Source organism: Schistocerca gregaria, chromosome 8, assembly GCF_023897955.1.
Source record: "Schistocerca gregaria isolate iqSchGreg1 chromosome 8, iqSchGreg1.2, whole genome shotgun sequence".
NCBI classification, from domain to species: Eukaryota; Metazoa; Arthropoda; class Insecta; order Orthoptera; family Acrididae; genus Schistocerca; species Schistocerca gregaria.
The window spans coordinates 17,031,283-17,055,111 of NC_064927.1; the positions used below are offsets into that span (position 1 = coordinate 17,031,283).

Below are 23,829 nucleotides of genomic sequence, written 5' to 3' on the forward strand. Positions count from 1 at the left end.
TGGGTTGGACCGGCCTTGTTCCTTTCTCGAACGAGAAGACTAAAGTATTCTTCCTGACGGTGTCAGACATGGTCGTCGGTTCCGACGAAATTCCGGCAACAACCGAAATTGCGGCGAAGCACGAAACGTGGAACGGACGAAAGCACTATAAAAACACTTATCAGAGACACCACTCAAAAAATAACAGCGAAAATGTACAGCTAACTTCACGTAAACACCAAACACCGGCGATAGCGCTAACGTACGCGGAGTAAACAACAAGCACGTCCGACCGCGGCGACGGCTAAAGCCAGAATATCCGTTAGGCCACACAGTCACTGACGACCAAGTGCAACTTGTATATGACTCATCTCGAAACGCTCACACCCCTGATAATTTGTGTTTTCGTTCTACACAGCCGCTGCCCTTGCTCTTTCCCACCCATTCGTTACATTCAACCTCTTACGTGACCGACCAAATATAGACTGGGAAACAAGACCACACACTTTGTGCATACGGAATCGAAGGCAGGGCGTGCATCGCCGCATTTGCCACGATGGCCATTTGCTACTTCTGCAGCAACGGCGGCGGCGACGACGACGACGACCGCGAGAGGCTCTGACATATGTGAGAAATACATCTATAAAATGTAATTCAGACTACCTCGTCCCACCTTATGCTGAACCGCTTTGGCAAAGGCTTTATCTGCGCCATTCGCCTTAATCACATCTGAGAGTAATTCTTAATAAAAGGATTGTCGCTAATTGTTCGTCATCACAGATACTGTTTGCTATACGGCCACGACGCGCAACTGATTTCCAAAATTCGTTTTCTTCCTTTGAGGATGGAACTCACGACCCTTGGTTTACTAGTCCAGTGCTCTACCACTGAGCTAAAGGGCCGCAGCCTAGCGGTACTTTTGCGTACTTCGTCCTTACGGTCGTCTGGATCATCAGACTTCAGCTGACAACACTTCATATTACCGACTAATATTTGCAGCTATGGCGACCCATTACTGCTTGGCTACACATCTGACACGTAACCGATGTCCTCTCCAAACCACAACACTTGCATTTCAGAACATGTCTTTCACACATGTCTACAAAATCACCTTCACCTTCAAATACAGTTTCCTTGCGACTGACAGAGACGTAGGCAAAGTTTAAAGTTGCTATTTCCATTACATCACGTTAATCAGAAAAACGGTAATTTACATCTGCAGCGGAAAAAATTCCGTTCCTCCCAGCGTGGGGCTCGAACCCACGACCCTGAGATTAAGAGTCTGATGCTCTACCGACTGAGCTAGCTGGGCTGCTTCGTTGAATACTTGCCGGGAAGCACGTCACACAGTACTCGTCTGGGTTGGGTGGTCCCATACAGAATCTCTCTATGCTGCCTAATGTTTTCCTAACGTCACACTCGTCACGTACTTCACTTTTATTTCATAATCATTTCTGAGAGGTAAAGGAATTGCATGACAACCTGCAGAGCTAGTGGCGTCAAAATTAACACTCATACTTGATGTGACTCAAAAGGCGAACGAGTTACTTTCCGACGTTGTTTTAGATGTGCAAGTGCCAGTGGAAACTCGCGGTGACGGCACTCTGCCGACCATTTCGCTAGTTAACACCGGTCTTGTAGTGTGTGTTTCAAGCTCAAGAGCATCTCCAAGCAGAAAATGGTCAACAGCAACATTCAGACGGTTTCGTACTGCTCAAATGCTACATTAAAACGGTATGTTTCTTTTTCAGAAGTGATAAAACACGAGCGTGACAGCATTCGAAACTGTAATCTTGAGATCCGAAGTCTAACGCCTTATCCGTTAGGCCACACAGTCACTGACGACCAAGTGCAACTTGTATATGACTCATCTCGAAACGCAAACACCCCTGATAATTTGTGTTTTCGTTCTACACAGCCGCTGCCCTTGCTCTTTCCCACCCATTCGTTACATTCAACCTCTTACGTGACCGACCAAATATAGACTGGGAAACAAGACCACACACTTTGTGCATACGGAATCGAAGGCAGGGCGTGCATCGCCGCATTTGCCACGATGGCCATTTGCTACTTCTGCAGCAACGGCGGCGGCGACGACGACGACGACCGCGAGAGGCTCTGACATATGTGAGAAATACATCTATAAAATGTAATTCAGACTACCTCGTCCCACCTTATGCTGAACCGCTTTGGCAAAGGCTTTATCTGCGCCATTCGCCTTAATCACATCTGAGAGTAATTCTTAATAAAAGGATTGTCGCTAATTGTTCGTCATCACAGATACTGTTTGCTATACGGCCATGACGCGCAACTGATTTCCAAAATTCGTTTTCTTCCTTTGAGGATGGAACTCACGACCCTTGGTTTACTAGTCCAGTGCTCTACCACTGAGCTAAAGGGCCGCAGCCTAGCGGTACTTTTGCGTACTTCGTCCTTACGGTCGTCTGGATCATCAGACTTCAGCTGACAACACTTCATATTACCGACTAATATTTGCAGCTATGGCGACCCATTACTGCTTGGCTACACATCTGACACGTAACCGATGTCCTCTCCAAACCACAACACTTGCATTTCAGAACATGTCTTTCACACATGTCTACAAAATCACCTTCACCTTCAAATACAGTTTCCTTGCGACTGACAGAGACGTAGGCAAAGTTTAAAGTTGCTATTTCCATTACATCACGTTAATCAGAAAAACGGTAATTTACATCTGCAGCGGAAAAAATTCCGTTCCTCCCAGCGTGGGGCTCGAACCCACGACCCTGAGATTAAGAGTCTGATGCTCTACCGACTGAGCTAGCTGGGCTGCTTCGTTGAATACCTGCCGGGAAGCACGTCACACAGTACTCGTCTGGGTTGGGTGGTCCCATACAGAATCTCTCTATGCTGCCTAATGTTTTCCTAACGTCACACTCGTCACGTACTTCACTTTTATTTCATAATCATTTCTGAGAGGTAAAGGAATTGCATGACAACCTGCAGAGCTAGTGGCGTCAAAATTAACACTCATACTTGATGTGACTCAAAAGGCGAACGAGTTACTTTCCGACGTTGTTTTAGATGTGCAAGTGCCAGTGGAAACTCGCGGTGACGGCACTCTGCCGACCATTTCGCTAGTTAACACCGGTCTTGTAGTGTGTGTTTCAAGCTCAAGAGCATCTCCAAGCAGAAAATGGTCAACAGCAACATTCAGACGGTTTCGTACTGCTCAAATGCTACATTAAAACGGTATGTTTCTTTTTCAGAAGTGATAAAACACGAGCGTGACAGCATTCGAAACTGTAATCTTGAGATCCGAAGTCTAACGCCTTATCCGTTAGGCCACACAGTCACTGACGACCAAGTGCAACTTGTATATGACTCATCTCGAAACGCTCACACCCCTGATAATTTGTGTTTTCGTTCTACACAGCCGCTGCCCTTGCTCTTTCCCACCCATTCGTTACATTCAACCTCTTACGTGACCGACCAAATATAGACTGGGAAACAAGACCACACACTTTGTGCATACGGAATCGAAGGCAGGGCGTGCATCGCCGCATTTGCCACGATGGCCATTTGCTACTTCTGCAGCAACGGCGGCGGCGACGACGGCGACGACCGCGAGAGGCTCTGACATATGTGAGAAATACATCTATAAAATGTAATTCAGACTACCTCGTCCCACCTTATGCTGAACCGCTTTGGCAAAGGCTTTATCTGCGCCATTCGCCTTAATCACATCTGAGAGTAATTCTTAATAAAAGGATTGTCGCTAATTGTTCGTCATCACAGATACTGTTTGCTATACGGCCACGACGCGCAACTGATTTCCAAAATTCGTTTTCTTCCTTTGAGGATGGAACTCACGACCCTTGGTTTACTAGTCCAGTGCTCTACCACTGAGCTAAAGGGCCGCAGCCTAGCGGTACTTTTGCGTACTTCGTCCTTACGGTCGTCTGGATCATCAGACTTCAGCTGACAACACTTCATATTACCGACTAATATTTGCAGCTATGGCGACCCATTACTGCTTGGCTACACATCTGACACGTAACCGATGTCCTCTCCAAACCACAACACTTGCATTTCAGAACATGTCTTTCACACATGTCTACAAAATCACCTTCACCTTCAAATACAGTTTCCTTGCGACTGACAGACGTAGGCAAAGTTTAAAGTTGCTATTTCCATTACATCACGTTAATCAGAAAAACGGTAATTTACATCTGCAGCGGAAAAAATTCCGTTCCTCCCAGCGTGGGGCTCGAACCCACGACCCTGAGATTAAGAGTCTGATGCTCTACCGACTGAGCTAGCTGGGCTGCTTCGTTGAATACTTGCCGGGAAGCACGTCACACAGTACTCGTCTGGGTTGGGTGGTCCCATACAGAATCTCTCTATGCTGCCTAATGTTTTCCTAACGTCACACTCGTCACGTACTTCACTTTTATTTCATAATCATTTCTGAGAGGTAAAGGAATTGCATGACAACCTGCAGAGCTAGTGGCGTCAAAATTAACACTCATACTTGATGTGACTCAAAAGGCGAACGAGTTACTTTCCGACGTTGTTTTAGATGTGCAAGTGCCAGTGGAAACTCGCGGTGACGGCACTCTGCCGACCATTTCGCTAGTTAACACCGGTCTTGTAGTGTGTGTTTCAAGCTCAAGAGCATCTCCAAGCAGAAAATGGTCAACAGCAACATTCAGACGGTTTCGTACTGCTCAAATGCTACATTAAAACGGTATGTTTCTTTTTCAGAAGTGATAAAACACGAGCGTGACAGCATTCGAAACTGTAATCTTGAGATCCGAAGTCTAACGCCTTATCCGTTAGGCCACACAGTCACTGACGACCAAGTGCAACTTGTATATGACTCATCTCGAAACGCAAACACCCCTGATAATTTGTGTTTTCGTTCTACACAGCCGCTGCCCTTGCTCTTTCCCACCCATTCGTTACATTCAACCTCTTACGTGACCGACCAAATATAGACTGGGAAACAAGACCACACACTTTGTGCATACGGAATCGAAGGCAGGGCGTGCATCGCCGCATTTGCCACGATGGCCATTTGCTACTTCTGCAGCAACGGCGGCGGCGACGACGACGACGACGACCGCGAGAGGCTCTGACATATGTGAGAAATACATCTATAAAATGTAATTCAGACTACCTCGTCCCACCTTATGCTGAACCGCTTTGGCAAAGGCTTTATCTGCGCCATTCGCCTTAATCACATCTGAGAGTAATTCTTAATAAAAGGATTGTCGCTAATTGTTCGTCATCACAGATACTGTTTGCTATACGGCCACGACGCGCAACTGATTTCCAAAATTCGTTTTCTTCCTTTGAGGATGGAACTCACGACTCTTGGTTTACTAGTCCAGTGCTCTACCACTGAGCTAAAGGGCCGCAGCCTAGCGGTACTTTTGCGTACTTCGTCCTTACGGTCGTCTGGATCATCAGACTTCAGCTGACAACACTTCATATTACCGACTAATATTTGCAGCTATGGCGACCCATTACTGCTTGGCTACACATCTGACACGTAACCGATGTCCTCTCCAAACCACAACACTTGCATTTCAGAACATGTCTTTCACACATGTCTACAAAATCACCTTCACCTTCAAATACAGTTTCCTTGCGACTGACAGACGTAGGCAAAGTTTAAAGTTGCTATTTCCATTACATCACGTTAATCAGAAAAACGGTAATTTACATCTGCAGCGGAAAAAATTCCGTTCCTCCCAGCGTGGGGCTCGAACCCACGACCCTGAGATTAAGAGTCTGATGCTCTACCGACTGAGCTAGCTGGGCTGCTTCGTTGAATACTTGCCGGGAAGCACGTCACACAGTACTCGTCTGGGTTGGGTGGTCCCATACAGAATCTCTCTATGCTGCCTAATGTTTTCCTAACGTCACACTCGTCACGTACTTCACTTTTATTTCATAATCATTTCTGAGAGGTAAAGGAATTGCATGACAACCTGCAGAGCTAGTGGCGTCAAAATTAACACTCATACTTGATGTGACTCAAAAGGCGAACGAGTTACTTTCCGACGTTGTTTTAGATGTGCAAGTGCCAGTGGAAACTCGCGGTGACGGCACTCTGCCGACCATTTCGCTAGTTAACACCGGTCTTGTAGTGTGTGTTTCAAGCTCAAGAGCATCTCCAAGCAGAAAATGGTCAACAGCAACATTCAGACGGTTTCGTACTGCTCAAATGCTACATTAAAACGGTATGTTTCTTTTTCAGAAGTGATAAAACACGAGCGTGACAGCATTCGAAACTGTAATCTTGAGATCCGAAGTCTAACGCCTTATCCGTTAGGCCACACAGTCACTGACGACCAAGTGCAACTTGTATATGACTCATCTCGAAACGCAAACACCCCTGATAATTTGTGTTTTCGTTCTACACAGCCGCTGCCCTTGCTCTTTCCCACCCATTCGTTACATTCAACCTCTTACGTGACCGACCAAATATAGACTGGGAAACAAGACCACACACTTTGTGCATACGGAATCGAAGGCAGGGCGTGCATCGCCGCATTTGCCACGATGGCCATTTGCTACTTCTGCAGCAACGGCGGCGGCGACGACGACGACGACCGCGAGAGGCTCTGACATATGTGAGAAATACATCTATAAAATGTAATTCAGACTACCTCGTCCCACCTTATGCTGAACCGCTTTGGCAAAGGCTTTATCTGCGCCATTCGCCTTAATCACATCTGAGAGTAATTCTTAATAAAAGGCATGTCGCTAATTGTTCGTCATCACAGATACTGTTTGCTGTACGGCCTCGACGCGCAACTGATTTCCAAAATTCGACTTCTTCCTTTGAGGATGGAACTCACGACCCTTGGTTTACTAGTCCAGTGCTCTACCACTGAGCTAAAGGGGCGCGGCCTAGCGTTATTTTTGCGTACTTCGTCCATACAGTCGTCTGGATCATCAGACTTCAGCTGACAACACATCATATTACCGACTAATATTTGAAGCTATGGCGACCCATTACTGCTTGGCTACACATCTGACACGTAACCGATGTCCTCTCCAAACAACAACACTTGCATTTCAGAACATGTCTTTCACACATGTCTACAAAATGACCTTCACCTTCAAATACAGTTTCCTTGCGACTGACAGAGACGTAAGCAAAGTTTAAAGTTGCTATTTCCATTACATCACGTTAATCAGAAAAACGGTAATTTACATCTGCAGCGGAACAAAATTCCGTTCCGGCCAGCGTGGGGCTCAAACCCACGACCCTGCGATTAAGAGTCTCATGCTCTACCGACTGAGCTAGCCTGGCTGCTTCGGTGAATACTTGCCGGGCAGCACGTCACACAGTACTCGTTTGGGTTGGGTGGTCCCATACAGAATCTCTCCATGCTGCCTAATGTTTTCCTAACGTCACACTCGTCACGTACTTCACTTTTATTTCATAATCATTTCTGAGAGGTAAAGGAATTGCATGACAACCTGCAGAGCTAGTGGCGTCAAAATTAACACTCATACTTGATGTGACTCAAAAGGCGAACGAGTTACTTTCCGACGTTGTTTTAGATGTGCAAGTGCCAGTGGGAACTCGCGGCGACGGCACTCTGCCGACCATTTCGCTAGTTAACACCGGTCTTGTAGTGTGTGTTTCAAGCTCAAGAGCATCTCCAAGCAGAAAATGGTCAACAGCAACATACAGACGGTTTCGTACTGCTCAAATGCTACATTAAAACGGTATGTTTCTTTTTCAAAACTGATAAAACACGAGCGTGACAGCATTCGAACCTGAAATCTTCAGATCCGAAGTCCGACGCCTTGTCCATTAGGCCACACAGTCACTGACGACCAAGTACAACTTGTATATGACTCATCTCGAAACGCTCACACCCCTGATAATTTGTGTTTTCGTTCTACACAGCCGCTGCCCTTGCTCTTTCCCACCCATTCGTTACATTCAACCTCTTACGTGACCGACGAAATATAGACGGGGAAACAAGACCACACACTTTGTGCATACGGAATCGAAGGCAGGGCGTGGCTCGCCGCATTTGCCACGATGGCCATTTGCTACTTCTGCAGAAGCAGCGGCGGCGACGACGACTACCGCGAGAGGCTCTGACATATGTGAGAAATACATCTATAAAATGTAATTCAGACTGCCTCGTCCCACCTTATGCTGTACCGCTTTGGCAAAGGCTTTATCTGCGCCATTCGCCTTAATCACATCTGAGAGTAATTCTTAATAAAAGGCACGTCGCTAATTGTTCGTCATCACAGATACTGTTTGCTATACGGCCACGACGCGCAACTGATTTCCGAAATTCGACTTCTTCCTTTGAGGATGGAACTCACGACCCTTGGTTTACTAGTCCAGTGCTCTACCACTGAGCTAAAGAGGCGCGGCCTAGAGGTACTTTTGCGTACTTCGTCCTTACGGTCGTCTGGATCATCAGACTTCAGCTGACAACACTTCATATTACCGACTAATATTTGCAGCTACGGCGACCCATTACTGCTTGGCTACACATTTGACACGTAACCGATGTCCTCTCCAAACAACAACACTTGCATTTCAGAACATGTCTTTCACACATGTCTACAAAATCACCTTCACCTTCAAATACAGTTTCCTTGCGACTGACAGAGACGTAGGCAAAGTTTAAAGTTGCTATTTCCATTACGTCACGTTAATCACAAAAACGGTAATTTACATCTGCAGCGGAACAAAATTCCGTTCCTCCCAGCGTGGGGCTCGAACCCACGACGCTAAGATTAAGAGTCTCATGCTCTACCGACTGAGCTAGCCGGGCTGCTTAGGAGAATTCTTGCCGGGCAGCACGTCACACAGTACTCGTTTGGGTTGGGTGGTCCCATACAGAATCACTCCATGCTGCCTAATGTTTTCCTAACGTCCCACTCGTCACGTACTTCACTTTTATTTCATAATCATTTCTGAGAGGTAAAGGAATTGTATGACAACCTGCAGAGCTAGTGGCGTCAAAATTAACACTCATACTTGATGTGACTCAAAAGGCGAACGAGTTACTTTCTGACGTTGTTTTAGATGTGCAAGTGCCAGTGGAAACTCGCGGTGACGGCACTCTGCCGACCATTTCGCTAGTTAACACCGGTCTTGTAGTGTGTGTTTCAAGCTCAAGAGCATCTCCAAGCAGAAAATGGTCAACAGCAACATTCAGACGGTTTCGTACTGCTCAAATGCTACATTAAAACGGTATGTTTCTTTTTCAGAACTGTTTAAAACACGAGCGTGACAGCATTCGAACCTGTAATCTTCAGATCCGAAGTCCGACGCCTTATCCATTAGGCCACACAGTCACTGACGACCAAGTGCAACTTGTATATGACTCATCTCGAAACGCTCACACCCCTGATAATTTGTGTTTTCGTTCTACACAGCAGCTGCCCTTGCTCTTTCCCACCCATTCGTTACATTCAACCTCTTACGTGACCGACGAAATATAGACGGGGAAACAAGACCACACACTTTGTGCATACGGAATCAAAGGCAGGGCGTGCCTCGCCGCATTTGCCACGATGGCCATTTGCTACTTCTGCAGAAGCGGCGGCGGCGACGACGACGACGACGACGACGACGACGACGACGACGACCGCGAGAGGCTCTGACATATGTGAGAAATACATCTATAAAATGTAATTCAGACTGCCTCGTCCCACCTTATGCTGTACCGCTTTGGCAAAGACTTTATCTGCGCCATTCGCCTTAATCACATTTGAGAGTAATTCTAAATAAAAGGCATGTCGCTAATTGTTCGTCATCACAGATACTGTTTGCTATACGGCCACGACGCGCAACTGATTTCCAAACTACGACTTCCTCCTTTGAGGATGGAACTCACGACCCTTGGTTTACTAGTCCAGTGCTCTACCACTGAGCTAAACAAGCGAGGCCTGGCGGTACTTTTGCGTGCTTCGTCCTTACGGTGGTCTGGATCATCAGACTTCAGCTGACAACACTCCATATTACCGACTAATATTTGCAGCTATGGCGACCCATTACTGCTTGGCCACACATCTGACACATAACCGATGTGCTCTCCAAACAACAACACTTGCATTTCAGAACATGTCTTTCACACATGTCTACAAAATCACCTTCACCTTCAAATACAGTTTCCTTGCGACTGACAGAGACGTAGGCAAAGTTTAAAGTTGCTATTTCCATTACATCACGTTAATCACAAAAACGGTAATTTACATCTGCAGCGGAACAAAATACCGTTCCTCCCAGCGTGGGGCTCGAACCCACGACGCTAAGATTAAGAGTCTCATGCTCTACCGACTGAGCTAGCCGGGCTGCTTAGGAGAATTCTTGCCGGGCAGCACGTCACACAGTACTCGTTTGGGTTGGGTGGTCCCATACAGAATCACTCCATGCTGCCTAATGTTTTCCTAACGTCCCACTCGTCACGTACTTCACTTTTATTTCATAATCATTTCTGAGAGGTAAAGGAATTGCATGACAACCTGCAGAGCTAGTGGCGTCAAAATTAACACTCATACTTGATGTGACTCAAAAGGCGAACGAGTTACTTTCTGACGTTGTTTTAGATGTGCAAGTGCCAGTGGAAACTCGCGGTGATGGCACTCTGCCGACCATTTCGCTAGTTAACACCAGTCTTGTAGTGTGTGTTTCAAGCTCAAGAGCATCTCCAAGCAGAAAATGGTCGACAGCAACATTCAGACGGTTTCGTACTGCTCAAATGCTACATTAAAACGGTATGTTTCCTTTTCAGAACTGTTTAAAACACGAGCGTGACAGCATTCGAACCTGTAATCTTCAGATCCGAAGTCCGACGCCTTATCCATTAGGCCACACAGTCACTGACGACCAAGTGCAACTTGTATATGACTCATCTCGAAACGCTCACACCCCTGATAATTTGTGTTTTCGTTCTACACAGCCGCTGCCCTTGCTCTTTCCCACCCATTCGTTACATTCAACCTCTTACGTGACCGACGAAATATAGACGGGGAAACAAGACCACACACTTTGTGCATACGGAATCGAAGGCAGGGCGTGCCTCGCCGCATTTGCCACGATGGCCATTTGCTACTTCTGCAGAAGCGGCGGCGGCGACGACGACGACCGCGAGAGGCTCTGACATATGTGAGAAATACATCTATAAAATGTAATTCAGACTGCCTCGTCCCACCTTATGCTGTACCGCTTTGGCAAAGGCTTTATCTGCGCCATTCGCCTTAATCACATCTGAGAGTAATTCTTAATAAAAGGCATGTCGCTAATTGTTCGTCATCACAGATACTGTTTGCTATACGGCCACGACGCGCAACTGATTTCCAAAATTCGACTTCTTCCTTTGAGGATGGAACTCACGACCCTTGGTTTACTAGTCCAGTGCTCTACCACTGAGCTAAAGGGGCGCGGCCTAGAGGTACTTTTGCGTACTTCGTCCTTACGGTCGTCTGGATCATCAGACTTCAGCTGACAACACTTCATATTACCGACTAATATTTGCAGCTATGGCGACCCATTACTGCTTGGCTACACATCTGACACGTAACCAATGTCCTCTCCAAACAACAACACTTGCATTTCAGAACATGTCTTTCACACATGTCTACAAAATCACCTTCACCTTCAAATACAGTTTCCTTGCGACTGACAGAGACGTGGGCAAAGTTTAAAGTTGCTATTTCCATTACATCACGTTAATCAGAAAAACGGTAATTTACATCTGCAGCGGAAGAAAATTCCGTTCCTCCCAGCGTGGGGCTCGAACCCACAACGCTGAGATTAAGAGTCTCATGCTCTACCGACTGAGCTAGCCGGGCTGCTTCGGAGAATACTTGCCGGGCAGCACGTCACACAGTACTCGTTTGGGTTGGGTGGTCCCATACAGAATCACTCCATGCTGCCTAATGTTTTCCTAACGTCCCACTCGTCACGTACTTCACTTTTATTTCATAATCATTTCTGAGAGGTAAAGGAATTGCATGACAACCTGCAGAGCTAGTGGCGTCAAAATTAACACTCATACTTGATGTGACTCAAAAGGCGAACGAGTTACTTTCTGACGTTGTTTTAGATGTGCAAGTGCCAGTGGAAACTCGCGGTGACGGCACTCTGCCGACCATTTCGCTAGTTAACACCGGTCTTGTAGTGTGTGTTTCAAGCTCAAGAGCATCTCCAAGCAGAAAATGGTCAACAGCAACATTCAGACGGTTTCGTACTGCTCAAATGCTACATTAAAACGGTATGTTTCTTTTTCAGAACTGATAAAACACGAGCGTGACAGCATTCGAACCTGTAATCTTCAGATCCGAAGTCCGACGCCATATCCATTAGGCCACACAGTCACTGACGACCAAGTGCAACTTGTATATGACTCATCTCGAAACGCTCACACCCCCTGATAATTTGTGTTTTCGTTCTACACAGCCGCTGCCCTTGCTCTTTCCCATCCATTCGTTACATTCAACCTCTTACGTGACCGACCAAAGATAGACTGGGAAACAAGACCACACACTTTGTGCATACGGAATCGAAGGCAGGGCGTGGCTCGCCGCATTTGCCACGATGGCCATTTGCTACTTCTGCAGAAGCGGCGGCGGCGACGACGACGACGACGACCGCGAGAGGCTCTGACATATGTGAGAAATACATCTATAAAATGTAATTCAGACTGCCTCGTCCCTCCTTATGCTGTACCGCTTTGGCAAAGGCTTTATCTGCGCCATTCGCCTTAATCACATCTGAGAGTAATTCTTAATAAAAGGCATGTCGCTAATTGTTCGTCATCACAGATACTGTTTGCTATACGGCCACGACGCGCAACTGATTTCCAAAATTCGACTTTTTCCTTTGAGGATGGAACTCACGACCCTTGGTTTACTAGTCCAGTGCTCTACCACTGAGATAAAGGGGCGCGGCCTAGAGGTACTTTTGCGTACTTCATCCTTACGGTCGTCTGGATCATCAGACTTCAGCTGACAACACTTCATATTACCGACTAATATTTGCAGCTATGGCGACCCATTACTGCTTGGCTACACATCTGACACGTAACCGATGTCCTCTCCAAACAACAACACTTGCATTTCAGAACATGTCTTTCACACATGTCTACAAAATCACCTTCACCTTCAAATACAGTTTCCTTGCGACTGACAGAGACGTAGGCAAAGTTTAAAGTTGCTATTTCCATTACATCACGTTAATCAGAAAAACGGTAATTTACATCTGCAGCGGAAGAAAATTCCGTTCCTCCCAGCGCGGGGCTCGAAGCCACGACGCTGAGATTAAGAGTCTCATGCTCTACCGACTGAGCTAGCCGGGCTGCTTAGGAGAATTCTTGCCGGGCAGCACGTCACACAGTACTCGTTTGGGTTGGGTGGTCCCATACAGAATCACTCCATGCTGCCTAATGTTTTCCTAACGTCCCACTCGTCACGTACTTCACTTTTATTTCATAATCATTTCTGAGAGGTAAAGGAATTGCATGACAACCTGCAGAGCTAGTGGCGTCAAAATTAACACTCATACTTGATGTGACTCAAAAGGCGAACGAGTTACTTTCTGACGTTGTTTTAGATGTGCAAGTGCCAGTGGAAACTCGCGGTGACGGCACTCTGCCGACCATTTCGCTAGTTAACACCGGTCTTGTAGTGTGTGTTTCAAGCTCAAGAGCATCTCCAAGCAGAAAATGGTCAACAGCAACATTCAGACGGTTTCGTACTGCTCAAATGCTACATTAAAACGGTATGTTTCTTTTTCAGAAGTGATAAAACACGAGCGTGACAGCATTCGAACCTGTAATCTTCAGATCCGAAGCCTGACGCCTTATCCGTTAGGCCACACAGTCACTGACGACCAAGTGCAACTGGTATATGACTTATCTCGAAACGCTCACACCCCTGATAATTTGTGTTTTCGTTCTACACAGCCGCTGCCCTTGCTCTTTCCCACCCATTCGTTACATTCAACCTCTTACGTGACCGACCAAAGATAGACTGGGAAACAAGACCACACACTTTGTGCATACGGAATCGAAGGCAGGGCGTGCCTCGCCGCATTTGATACGATGGCCATTTGCTACTTCTGCAGAAGCGGCGACGGCGACGACGACGACGTCGACGACGACTGCGAGATGCTCTGACATATGTGAGAAATACATCTATAAAATGTAATTCAGACTGCTTCGTCCCACCTTATGCTGTACCGCTTTGGCAAAGGCTTTATCTGCGCCATTCGCCTTAATCACATTTGAGAGTAATTCTAAATAAAAGGCATGTCGCTAATTGTTCGTCATCACAGATACTGTTTGCTATACGGCCACGACGCGCAACTGATTTCCAAACTACGACTTCCTCCTTTGAGGATGGAACTCACGACCCTTGGTTTACTAGTCCAGTGCTCTACCACTGAGCTAAACAAGCGAGGCCTGGCGGTACTTTTGCGTGCTTCGTCCTTACGGTGGTCTGGATCATCAGACTTCAGCTGACAACACTCCATATTACCGACTAATATTTGCAGCTATGGCGACCCATTACTGCTTGGCCACACATCTGACACATAACCGATGTGCTCTCCAAACAACAACACTTGCATTTCAGAACATGTCTTTCACACATGTCTACAAAATCACCTTCACCTTCAAATACAGTTTCTTTGCGACTGACAGAGACGTAGGCAAAGTTTAAAGTTGCTATTTCCATTACATCACGTTAATCAGAAAAACGGTAATTTACATCTGCAGCGGAACAAAATTCCGTTCCGCCCAGCGTGGTGCTCGAACCCACGACCCTGAGATTAAGAGTCTCATGCTCTACCGACTGAGCTAGCCCGGCTGCTTCAGTGAATACTTGCCGGGTAGCACGTCACACAGTACTCGTTTGGGTTGGGTGGTCCCATACAGAATCTCTCCATGCTGCCTAAAGTTTTCCTAACGTCACACTCGTTACATACTTCACTTTTATTTCATAATCATTTCTGAGAGGTAAAAGAATTGCATGACAACCTGCAGAGCTAGTGGCGTCAAAATTAACACTCATACTTGATGTGACTCAAAAGGCGAACGAGTTACTTTCCGACGTTGTTTTAGATGTGCAAGTGCCAGTCGAAACTCGGGGTGACGGCACTCTGCCGACCATTTCGCTAGTTAACACCGGTCTTGTAGTGTGTGTTTCAAGCTCAAGAGCATCTCCAAGCAGAAAATGGTCAACAGCAACATTCAGACGGTTTCGTACTGCTCAAATGCTACATTAAAACGGTACGTTTCTTTTTCAGAACTGATAAAACACGAGCGTGACAGCATTCGAAGCTGTAAGCTTCAGATCCGAAGTCCGACGCCTTATCCATTAGGCCACACAGTCACTGACGATCAAGGGAAACTTGTATATGACTCATCTCGAAACGCTCACACCCCTGATAATTTGTGTTTTCGTTCTACACAGCCGCTGCCCTTGCTCTTTCCCACCCATTCGTTACATTCAACCTCTTACGTGACCGACCAAAGATAGACTGGGAAACAAGAACACACACTTTGTGAATACGGAATCGAAGGCAGGGCGTGCCTCGCCGCATTTGCCACGATGGATATTTGCTACTTCTGCAGAAGCGGCGGCGGCGACGACGACGACGACGACGACGACGACGACGACGACGACGACCGCGAGAGGCTCTGACATATGTGAGAAATACATCTATAAAATGTAATTCAGACTGCCTCGTCCCACCTTATGGTGTACCGCTTTGGCAAAGGCTTTATCTGCGCCATTCGCCTTAATCAAATCTGAGAGTAATTCTTGATAAAAGGCATGTCGCTAATTGTTCGTCATCACAGATACTGTTTGCTATACGGCCACGACGCGCAACTGATTTCCAAAATACGACTTCCTCCTTTGAGGATGGAAATCACGACCCTTGGTTTACTAGTACAGTGCTCTACCACTGAGCTAAACAGGTGCGGCCTAGCGGTACTTTTGCGTACTTCGTCCTTACGGTGGTCTGGATCATCAGACTTCAGCTGACAACACTTCATATTACCGACTAATATTTGCAGCTATGGCGACCCATTACTGCTTGGCCACACATCTGACACATAACCAATGTGCTCTCCAAACAACAACAAATGGATTTCAGAACATGTCTTTCACACATGTCTACAAAATCACCTTCACCTTCAAATACAGTTTCTTTGCGACTGACAGAGACGTAGGCAAAGTTTAAAGTTGCTATTTCCATTACATCACGTTAATCAGAAAAACGGTAATTTACATATGCAGCGGAACAAAATTCCGTTCCACCCAGCGTGGGGCTCGAACCCACGACCCTGTGATTAAGGGTCTCATGCTCTACCGACTGAGCTAGCCCGGCTGCTTCAATGAATACTTGCCGGGTAGCGCGTCACACAGTACTCGTTTGGGTTGGGTGGTCCCATACAGAATCTCTCCATGCTGCCTAATGTTTTCCTAATGTCACACTCGTCACGTACTTCACTTTTATTTCATAATCATTTCTGAGAGGTAAAGGAATTGCATGACAACCTGCAGAGCTAGTGGCGTCAAAATTAACACTCATACTTGATGTGACTCAAAAGGCGAACGAGTTACTTTCCGACGTTGTTTTAGAAGTGCAAGTGCCAGTGGAAACTCGCGGAGACGGCACTCTGCCGACCATTTCGCTAGTTAACACCGGTCTTGTAGTGTGTGTTTCAAGCTCAAGAGCATCTCCAAGCAGAAAATGGTCAACAGCAACATTCAGACGGTTTCGTACTGCTCAAATGCTACATTAAAACGGTACGTTTCTTTTTCAGAACTGATAAAACACGAGCGTGACAGCATTCGAACCTGTAAGCTTCAGATCCGAAGTCCGACGCCTTATCCATCAGGCCACACAGTCACTGACGACCAAGTGCACTTGTATATGACTCATCTCGAAACGCTCACACCCCTGATAATTTGTGTTTTCGTTCTACACAGCCGCTGCCCTTGCTCTTTCCCACCCATTCGTTACATTCAACCTCTTACGTGACCGATCAAAGATAGACTGGGAAACAAGAACACACACTTTGTGCATACGGAATCGAAGGCAGGGCGTGCCTCGCCGCATTTGCCACGATGGCCATTTGCTACTTCTGCAGAAGCGGCGGCGGCGACGACGACGACGACGACGACGACTGCGAGAGGCTCTGACATATGTGAGAAATACATCTATAAAATGTAATTCAGACTGCCTCGTCCCACCTTATGCTGTACCGCTTTGGCAAAGGCTTTATCTGCGCCATTCGCCTTAATCACATCTGAGAGTAATTCTTAATAAAAGGCATGTCGCTAATTGTTCGTCATCACTGATACTGTTTGCTATACGGCCACGACGCGCAACTGATTTCCAAAATACGACTTCCTCCTTTGAGGATGGAACTCACGACCCTTGGTTTACTAGTCCAGTGCTCTACCACTGAGCTAAACAGGCGCGGCCTAGCGGTACTTTTGCGTACTTCGTCCTTACGGTGGTCTGGATCATCAGACTTCAGCTGACAACACTCCATATTACCGACTAATATTTGCAGCTATGGCGACCCATTACTGCTTGGCTACACATCTGACACGTAACCGATGTCCTCTCCAAACAACAACACTTGCATTTCAGAAGATGTCTTTCACACATGTCTACAAAATCACCTTCACCTTCAAATACAGTTTCCTTGCGACTGACAGAGACGTAGGCAAAGTTTAAAGTTGCTATTTCCATTACATCACGTTAATCAGAAAAACGGTAATTTACATCTGCAGCGGAACAAAATCCCGTTTCGCCCAGCGTGGGGCTCGAACCCACGACCCTGAGATTAAGAGCCTCATGCTCTACCGACTGAGCTAGCCGGGCTGCTTCACTGAATACTTGCCGGTCAGCACGTCACACAGTACTCGTTTGGGTTGGGTGGTCCCATACAGAATCTCTCCATGCTGCCTAATGTTTTCCTAACGTCACACTCGTCAAGTACTTCACTTTTATTTCATAATCATTTGTGAGAGGTAAAGGAATTGCATGACAACCTGCAGAGCTAGTGGCGTCAAAATTAACACTCATACTTGATGTGACTCAAAAGGCGAACGAGTTACTTTCTGACGTTGTTTTAGATGTGCAAGTGCCAGTGGAAACTCGCGGTGACGGCAATCTGCCGACCATTTCGCTAGTTAACACCGGTCTTGTAGTGTGTGTTTCAAGCTCAAGAGCATCTCCAAACAGAAAATGGTCAACAGCAACATTCAGACGGTTTCGTACTGCTCAAATGCTACATTAAAACGGTATGTTTCTTTTTCAGAACTGATAAAACACGAGCGTGACAGCATTCGAACCTGTAATCTTCAGATCCGAGGTCCAACACTTTATCCATTAGGCCACACAGTCACTGACGACCAAGTGCAACTTGTATATGACTCATCTCGAAACGCTCACACCCCCTGGTAATTTGTGTTTTCGTTCTACACAGCCGCTGCCCTTGCTCTTTCCCACCCATTCGTTACATTCAACCTCTTACGTGACCGACCAAATATAGGCTGGGAAACAAGACCACACACTTTGTGCATACGGAATCGAAGGCAGGGCGTGCCTCGCCGCATTTGCCACGATGGCCATTTGCTACTTCTGCAGAAGCGGCGGCGGCGACGACGACGACGACGACGACGACGACGACGACCGCGAGAGGCTCTGACATATGTGAGAAATACATCTATAAAATGTAATTCAGACTGCCTCGTCCCACCTTATGCTGTACCGCTTTGGCAAAGGCTTTATTTGCGCCATTCGCCTTAATCACATCTGAAAGTAATTCTTAATAAAAGGCATGTCGCTAATTGTTCGTCATCACAGATACTGTTTGCTATACGGCCACGACGCGCAACTGATTTCCAAAATACGACTTCCTCCTTTGAGGATGGAACTCACGACCCTTGGTTTACTAGTCCAGTGCTCTACCACAGAGCTAAACAGGCGTGGCCTAGCGGTACTTTTGCGTACTTCGTCCTTACGGTGGTCTGGATCATCAGACTTCAGCTGACAACACTCCATATTACCAACTAATATTTGCAGCTATGGCGACCCATTACTGCTTGGCCACACATCTGACACATAACCGATGTGCTCTCCAAACAACAACACTTGCATTTCAGAACATGTCTTTCACACATGTCTACAAAATCACCTTCACCTTCAAATACAGTTTCTTTGCGACTGACAGAGACGTAGGCAAAGTTTAAAGTTGCTATTTCCACTACATCACGTTAATCAGAAAAACGGTAATTTACATCTGCAGCGGAACAAAATTCCGTTCCGCCCAGCGTGGGGCTCGAACCCACGACCCTGAGATTAAGAGTCTCATGCTCTAACGACTGAGCTAGCCCGGCTGCTTCAGTGAATACCTGCCGGGTAGCACGTCACACAGTACTCGTTTGGGTTGGGTGGTCCCATACAGAATCTCTCCATGCTGCCTAATGTTTTCCTAACGTCACACTCGTCACATACTTCACTTTTATTTCATAATCATTTCTGAGAGGTAAAGGAATTGCATGACAACCTGCAGAGCTAGTGGCGTCAAAATTAACACTCATACTTGATGTGACTCAAAAGGCGAACGAGTTACTTTCCGACGTTGTTTTAGATGTGCAAGTGCCAGTGGAAACTCGGGGTGACGGCATTCTGCCGACCATTTCGCTAGTTAACACCGGTCTTGTAGTGTGTGTTTCAAGCTCAAGGGCATCTCCAAGCAGAAAATGGTCAACAGCAACATTCAGACGGTTTCGTACTGCTCAAATGCTACATTAAAACGATACGTTTCATTTTCAGAACTGATAAAACACGAGCGTGACAGCATTCGAACCTGTAATCTTCAGATCCGAAGTCCGACGCCTCATCCATTAGGCCACACAGTCACTGACCACCAAGTGCAACTTGTATATGACTCATCTCGAAACGCTCACACCCTTGATAATTTGTGTTATCGTTCTACATAGCCGCTGCCCTTGCTCTTTCCCACCCATTCGTTACATTCAACCTCTTACGTGACCGACCAAAGATAGACTGGGAAACAAGACCACACACTTTGTGCATACGGAATCGAAGGCAGGGCGTGCCTCGCCGCATTTGCCACGATGGCCATTTGCTACTTCTGCAGAAGCGGTGGCGGCGACGACGACGACGACGACGACGACGACGACCGCGAGAGGCTCTGACATATGTGAGAAATACATCTATAAAATGTAATTCAGACTGCCTCGTCCCACCTTATGCTGTACCGCTTTGGCAAAGGCTTTATCTGCGCCATTCGCCTTAATCACATCTGAGAGTAATTCTTAATAAAAGGCATGTCGCTAATTGTTCGTCATCACAGATACTGTTTGCTATACGGCCACGACGCGCAACTGATTTCCAAAATACGACTTCCTCCTTTGAGGATGGAACTCACGACCCTTGGTTTACTAGTCCAGTGCTCTACCACTGAGCTAAACAGGCGTGGCCTAGCGGTACTTTTGCGTACTTCGTCCTTACGGTGGTCTGGATCATCAGACTTCAGCTGACAACACTCCATATTACCAACTAATATTTGCAGCTATGGCGACCCATTACTGCTTGGCCACACATCTGACACATAACCGATGTGCTCTCCAAACAACAACACTTGCATTTCAGAACATGTCTTTCACACATGTCTACAAAATCACCTTCACCTTCAAATACTGTTTCTTTGCGACTGACAGAGAAGTAGGCAAAGTTTAAAGTTGCTATTTCCATTACATCACGTTAATCAGAAAAACGGTAATTTACATCTGCAGCGGAACAAAATTCCGTTCCGCCCAGCGTGAGGCTCGAACCCACGACCCTGAGATTAAGAGTCTCATGCTCTAACGACTGAGCTAGCCCGGCTGCTTCAGTGAATGCTTGCCGGGTAGCACGTCACACAGTACTCGTTTGGGTTGGGTGGTCCCATACAGAATCTCTCCATGCTGCCTAATGTTTTCCTAACGTCACACTCGTCACATACTTCACTTTTATTTCATAATCATTTCTGAGAGGTAAAGGAATTGCATGACAACCTGCAGAGCTAGTGGCGTCAAAATTAACACTCATACTTGATGTGACTCAAAAGGCGAACGAGTTACTTTCCGACGTTGTTTTAGATGTGCAAGTGCCAGTGGAAACTCGGGGTGACGGCACTCTGCCGACCATTTCGCTAGTTAACACCGGTCTTGTAGTGTGTGTTTAAAGCTCAAGAGCATCTCCAAGCAGAAAATGGTCAACAGCAACATTCAGACGGGTTCGTACTGCTCAAATGCTACATTAAAACGGTATGTTTCTTTTTCAGAACTGATAAAACACGAGCGTGACAGCATTCGAACCTGTAATCTTCAGATCCGAAGCCCGACGCCTTATCCATTAGGCCACACAGTCACTGACGCCAAGTGCAACTTGTATATGACTCATCTCGAAACGCTCACACCCTTGATTATTTGTGTTTTCGTTCTACACATCCGCTGCCCTTGCTCTTTCCCACCCATTCGTTACATTCAACCTCTTACGTGACTGACCAAAGATAGACTGGGAAACAAGACCACACACTTTGTGCATACGGAATCGAAGGCAGGGCGTGCCTCGCCGCATTTGCCACGATGGCCATTTGCTACTTCTGCAGAAGCGGCGGCGGCGACGACGATGACGACGACGATGACGACCGCGAGAGGCTCTGACATATGTGAGAAATAAATCTATAAAATGTAATTGAGACTGCCTCGTCCCACCTTATGCTGTACCGCTTTGGCAAAGGCTTTATCTGCGCCATTCGCCTTAATCACATCTGAGAGTAATTCTTAATAAAAGGCATGTCGCTAATTGTTCGTCATCACAGATACTGTTTGCTATACGGCCACGACGTGCAACTGATATCCAAAATTCTACTTCCTCCTTTGAGGATGGAACTCACGACCCTTGTTTTACTAGTCCACTGCTCTATTCCCGAGCTAAAGAGGGGCGGCCTAGAGGTACTTTTGCGTACTTTGTCCTTACGGTCGTCTGGATCATCAGACTTCAGCTGACAACACTTCATATTACCGACTAATATTTGCATCTATGGCTACCCATTACTGCTCGGCTACACATCTGACACATAACCGATGTGCTCTCCGAACAACAACACTTGCATTTCAGAACATGTCTTTCACACATGTCTACAAAATCACCTTCACCTTCAAATACAGTTTCCTTGCGACTGACAGAGACGTGGGCAAAGTTTAAAGTTGCTATTTCCATTACATCACGTTAATCAGAAAAACGGTAATTTACATCTGCAGCGGAACAAAATTCCGTTCCGCCCAGCGTGGGGCTTAAACCCACGACTCTGAAATTAAGAGTCTCAAGCTCTACCGACTGAGCTAGCCAGGCTGCTTCGGAGAATACTTGCCGTGTAGCACGTCACACAGTACTCGTTTGGGTTGGGTGGTCCCATACAGAATCTCTCCATGCTACCTAATGTTTTCCTAACGTCACACTCGTCACGTACTTCACTTTTATTTCATAATCATTTCTGAGAGGTAAAGGAATTGCATGACAACTTGCAGAGCTAGTGGCGTCAAAATTAACACTCATACGTGATGTGACCTAAAAGGCGAACGAGTTACTTTCCGACGTTGTTTTAGATGTGCAGGTGCCAGTAGAAACTCGCGGTGACGGCACTCTGCCGAATATTTCGCTAGTTAGCACCGGTCTTGTATTGTGTGTTTCAAGCTCAAGAGCATCTCCAAGCAGAAAATGGTCAACAGCTACATTCAGACGGTTTCGTACTGCTCAAATGCTACATTAAAACGGTATGTTTCTTTTTCAGAATTGATAAAACACGAGCGTGACAGCATTCGAACCTGTAATCTTCAGATCCGAAGTCCGACGCTTTATCCATTAGGCAACACAGTCACTGACGACCAAGTGCAACTTGTGTATGACTCATCTCGAAACGCTCACACCCCTGATAATTTGTGTTTTCGTTCTACACAGCCGCTGCCCCTTGCTCTTTCCCACCCATTCGTTACATTCAACCTCTTACGTGACCGACCAAATATAGACTGGGAAACAAGACCACACACTTTGTGCATACGGAATCGAAGGCAGGGCGTGCCTCGCCGCATTTGCCACGATGGCCATTTGCTACTTCTGCAGAAGCGACGACGACGACGACGACGACGACGACCGGGAGAGGCTCTGACATATGTGAGAAATACATCTATAAAATGTAATTCAGACTGCCTCGTCCAACCTTATGCTGAACCGCTTTGGCAAAGGCTTTATCTGCGCCATTCGCCTTAATCACATCTGAGAGTAATTCTTAATAAAAGGCATGTCGCTAATTGTTCGTCATCTCAGATACTGTTTGCTATACGGCCACGACGCGCAACTGATTTCCAAAATTCGACTTCCTCCTTTGAGGATGGAATTCACGACCCTTGGCTTACTAGTCCAGTGCTCTACCACTGAGCTAAAGAGGCGCGGCCTAGCGGTACTTTTGAGTACTTCGTCCTTACGGTCGTCTGGATCATCAGACTTCAGCTGACAACACTTCATATTACCGACTAATATTTGCAGCTATGGCGACCCATTACTGCTTGGCTACACATCTGACACATAACCGATGTGCTCTCCAAACAACAACACTTGCATTTCAGAACATGTCTTTCACACATGTCTACAAAATCACGTTCACCTTCAAATACAGTTTCTTTGCGACTGACAGAGACGTAGGCAAAGTTACAGTTGCTATTTCCATTACATCACGTTAATCAGAAAAACGGTAATTTACATCTGCAGCG

At 46.5% G+C, this 23,829-nt stretch overlaps 15 non-coding genes across 15 annotated transcripts; all 15 read right to left on the reverse strand.

Annotated features, from left to right (window-relative positions):
• Positions 1–1,218: 1,218 nt before the first annotated feature.
• Positions 1,219–1,291, reverse strand: Trnak-cuu (transfer RNA lysine (anticodon CUU)). Its single transcript has one exon. It is a non-coding gene; the product is annotated as a tRNA-Lys (tRNA).
• A 1,427-nt stretch (positions 1,292–2,718) lies between these two features.
• On the reverse strand, positions 2,719–2,791 carry Trnak-cuu (transfer RNA lysine (anticodon CUU)). Its single transcript has one exon. It is a non-coding gene; the product is annotated as a tRNA-Lys (tRNA).
• Positions 2,792–4,216: 1,425 nt separating this feature from the next.
• Positions 4,217–4,289, reverse strand: Trnak-cuu (transfer RNA lysine (anticodon CUU)). The gene has a single exon. It is a non-coding gene; the product is annotated as a tRNA-Lys (tRNA).
• A 1,428-nt stretch (positions 4,290–5,717) lies between these two features.
• Positions 5,718–5,790, reverse strand: Trnak-cuu (transfer RNA lysine (anticodon CUU)). Its single transcript has one exon. It is a non-coding gene; the product is annotated as a tRNA-Lys (tRNA).
• Positions 5,791–7,218: 1,428 nt separating this feature from the next.
• On the reverse strand, positions 7,219–7,292 carry Trnak-cuu (transfer RNA lysine (anticodon CUU)). The gene has a single exon. It is a non-coding gene; the product is annotated as a tRNA-Lys (tRNA).
• A 1,424-nt stretch (positions 7,293–8,716) lies between these two features.
• Trnak-cuu (transfer RNA lysine (anticodon CUU)) lies at positions 8,717–8,789 on the reverse strand. The gene has a single exon. It is a non-coding gene; the product is annotated as a tRNA-Lys (tRNA).
• A 1,453-nt stretch (positions 8,790–10,242) lies between these two features.
• Positions 10,243–10,315, reverse strand: Trnak-cuu (transfer RNA lysine (anticodon CUU)). Its single transcript has one exon. It is a non-coding gene; the product is annotated as a tRNA-Lys (tRNA).
• A 1,426-nt stretch (positions 10,316–11,741) lies between these two features.
• Positions 11,742–11,814, reverse strand: Trnak-cuu (transfer RNA lysine (anticodon CUU)). The gene has a single exon. It is a non-coding gene; the product is annotated as a tRNA-Lys (tRNA).
• Positions 11,815–13,246: 1,432 nt separating this feature from the next.
• Trnak-cuu (transfer RNA lysine (anticodon CUU)) lies at positions 13,247–13,319 on the reverse strand. Its single transcript has one exon. It is a non-coding gene; the product is annotated as a tRNA-Lys (tRNA).
• Positions 13,320–14,756: 1,437 nt separating this feature from the next.
• On the reverse strand, positions 14,757–14,829 carry Trnak-cuu (transfer RNA lysine (anticodon CUU)). The gene has a single exon. It is a non-coding gene; the product is annotated as a tRNA-Lys (tRNA).
• A 1,455-nt stretch (positions 14,830–16,284) lies between these two features.
• Positions 16,285–16,357, reverse strand: Trnak-cuu (transfer RNA lysine (anticodon CUU)). The gene has a single exon. It is a non-coding gene; the product is annotated as a tRNA-Lys (tRNA).
• Positions 16,358–17,793: 1,436 nt separating this feature from the next.
• On the reverse strand, positions 17,794–17,866 carry Trnak-cuu (transfer RNA lysine (anticodon CUU)). Its single transcript has one exon. It is a non-coding gene; the product is annotated as a tRNA-Lys (tRNA).
• Positions 17,867–19,313: 1,447 nt separating this feature from the next.
• On the reverse strand, positions 19,314–19,386 carry Trnak-cuu (transfer RNA lysine (anticodon CUU)). The gene has a single exon. It is a non-coding gene; the product is annotated as a tRNA-Lys (tRNA).
• Positions 19,387–20,829: 1,443 nt separating this feature from the next.
• On the reverse strand, positions 20,830–20,902 carry Trnak-cuu (transfer RNA lysine (anticodon CUU)). Its single transcript has one exon. It is a non-coding gene; the product is annotated as a tRNA-Lys (tRNA).
• Positions 20,903–22,341: 1,439 nt separating this feature from the next.
• On the reverse strand, positions 22,342–22,414 carry Trnak-cuu (transfer RNA lysine (anticodon CUU)). Its single transcript has one exon. It is a non-coding gene; the product is annotated as a tRNA-Lys (tRNA).
• Between the last annotated feature and the right edge of the window lie 1,415 nt (positions 22,415–23,829).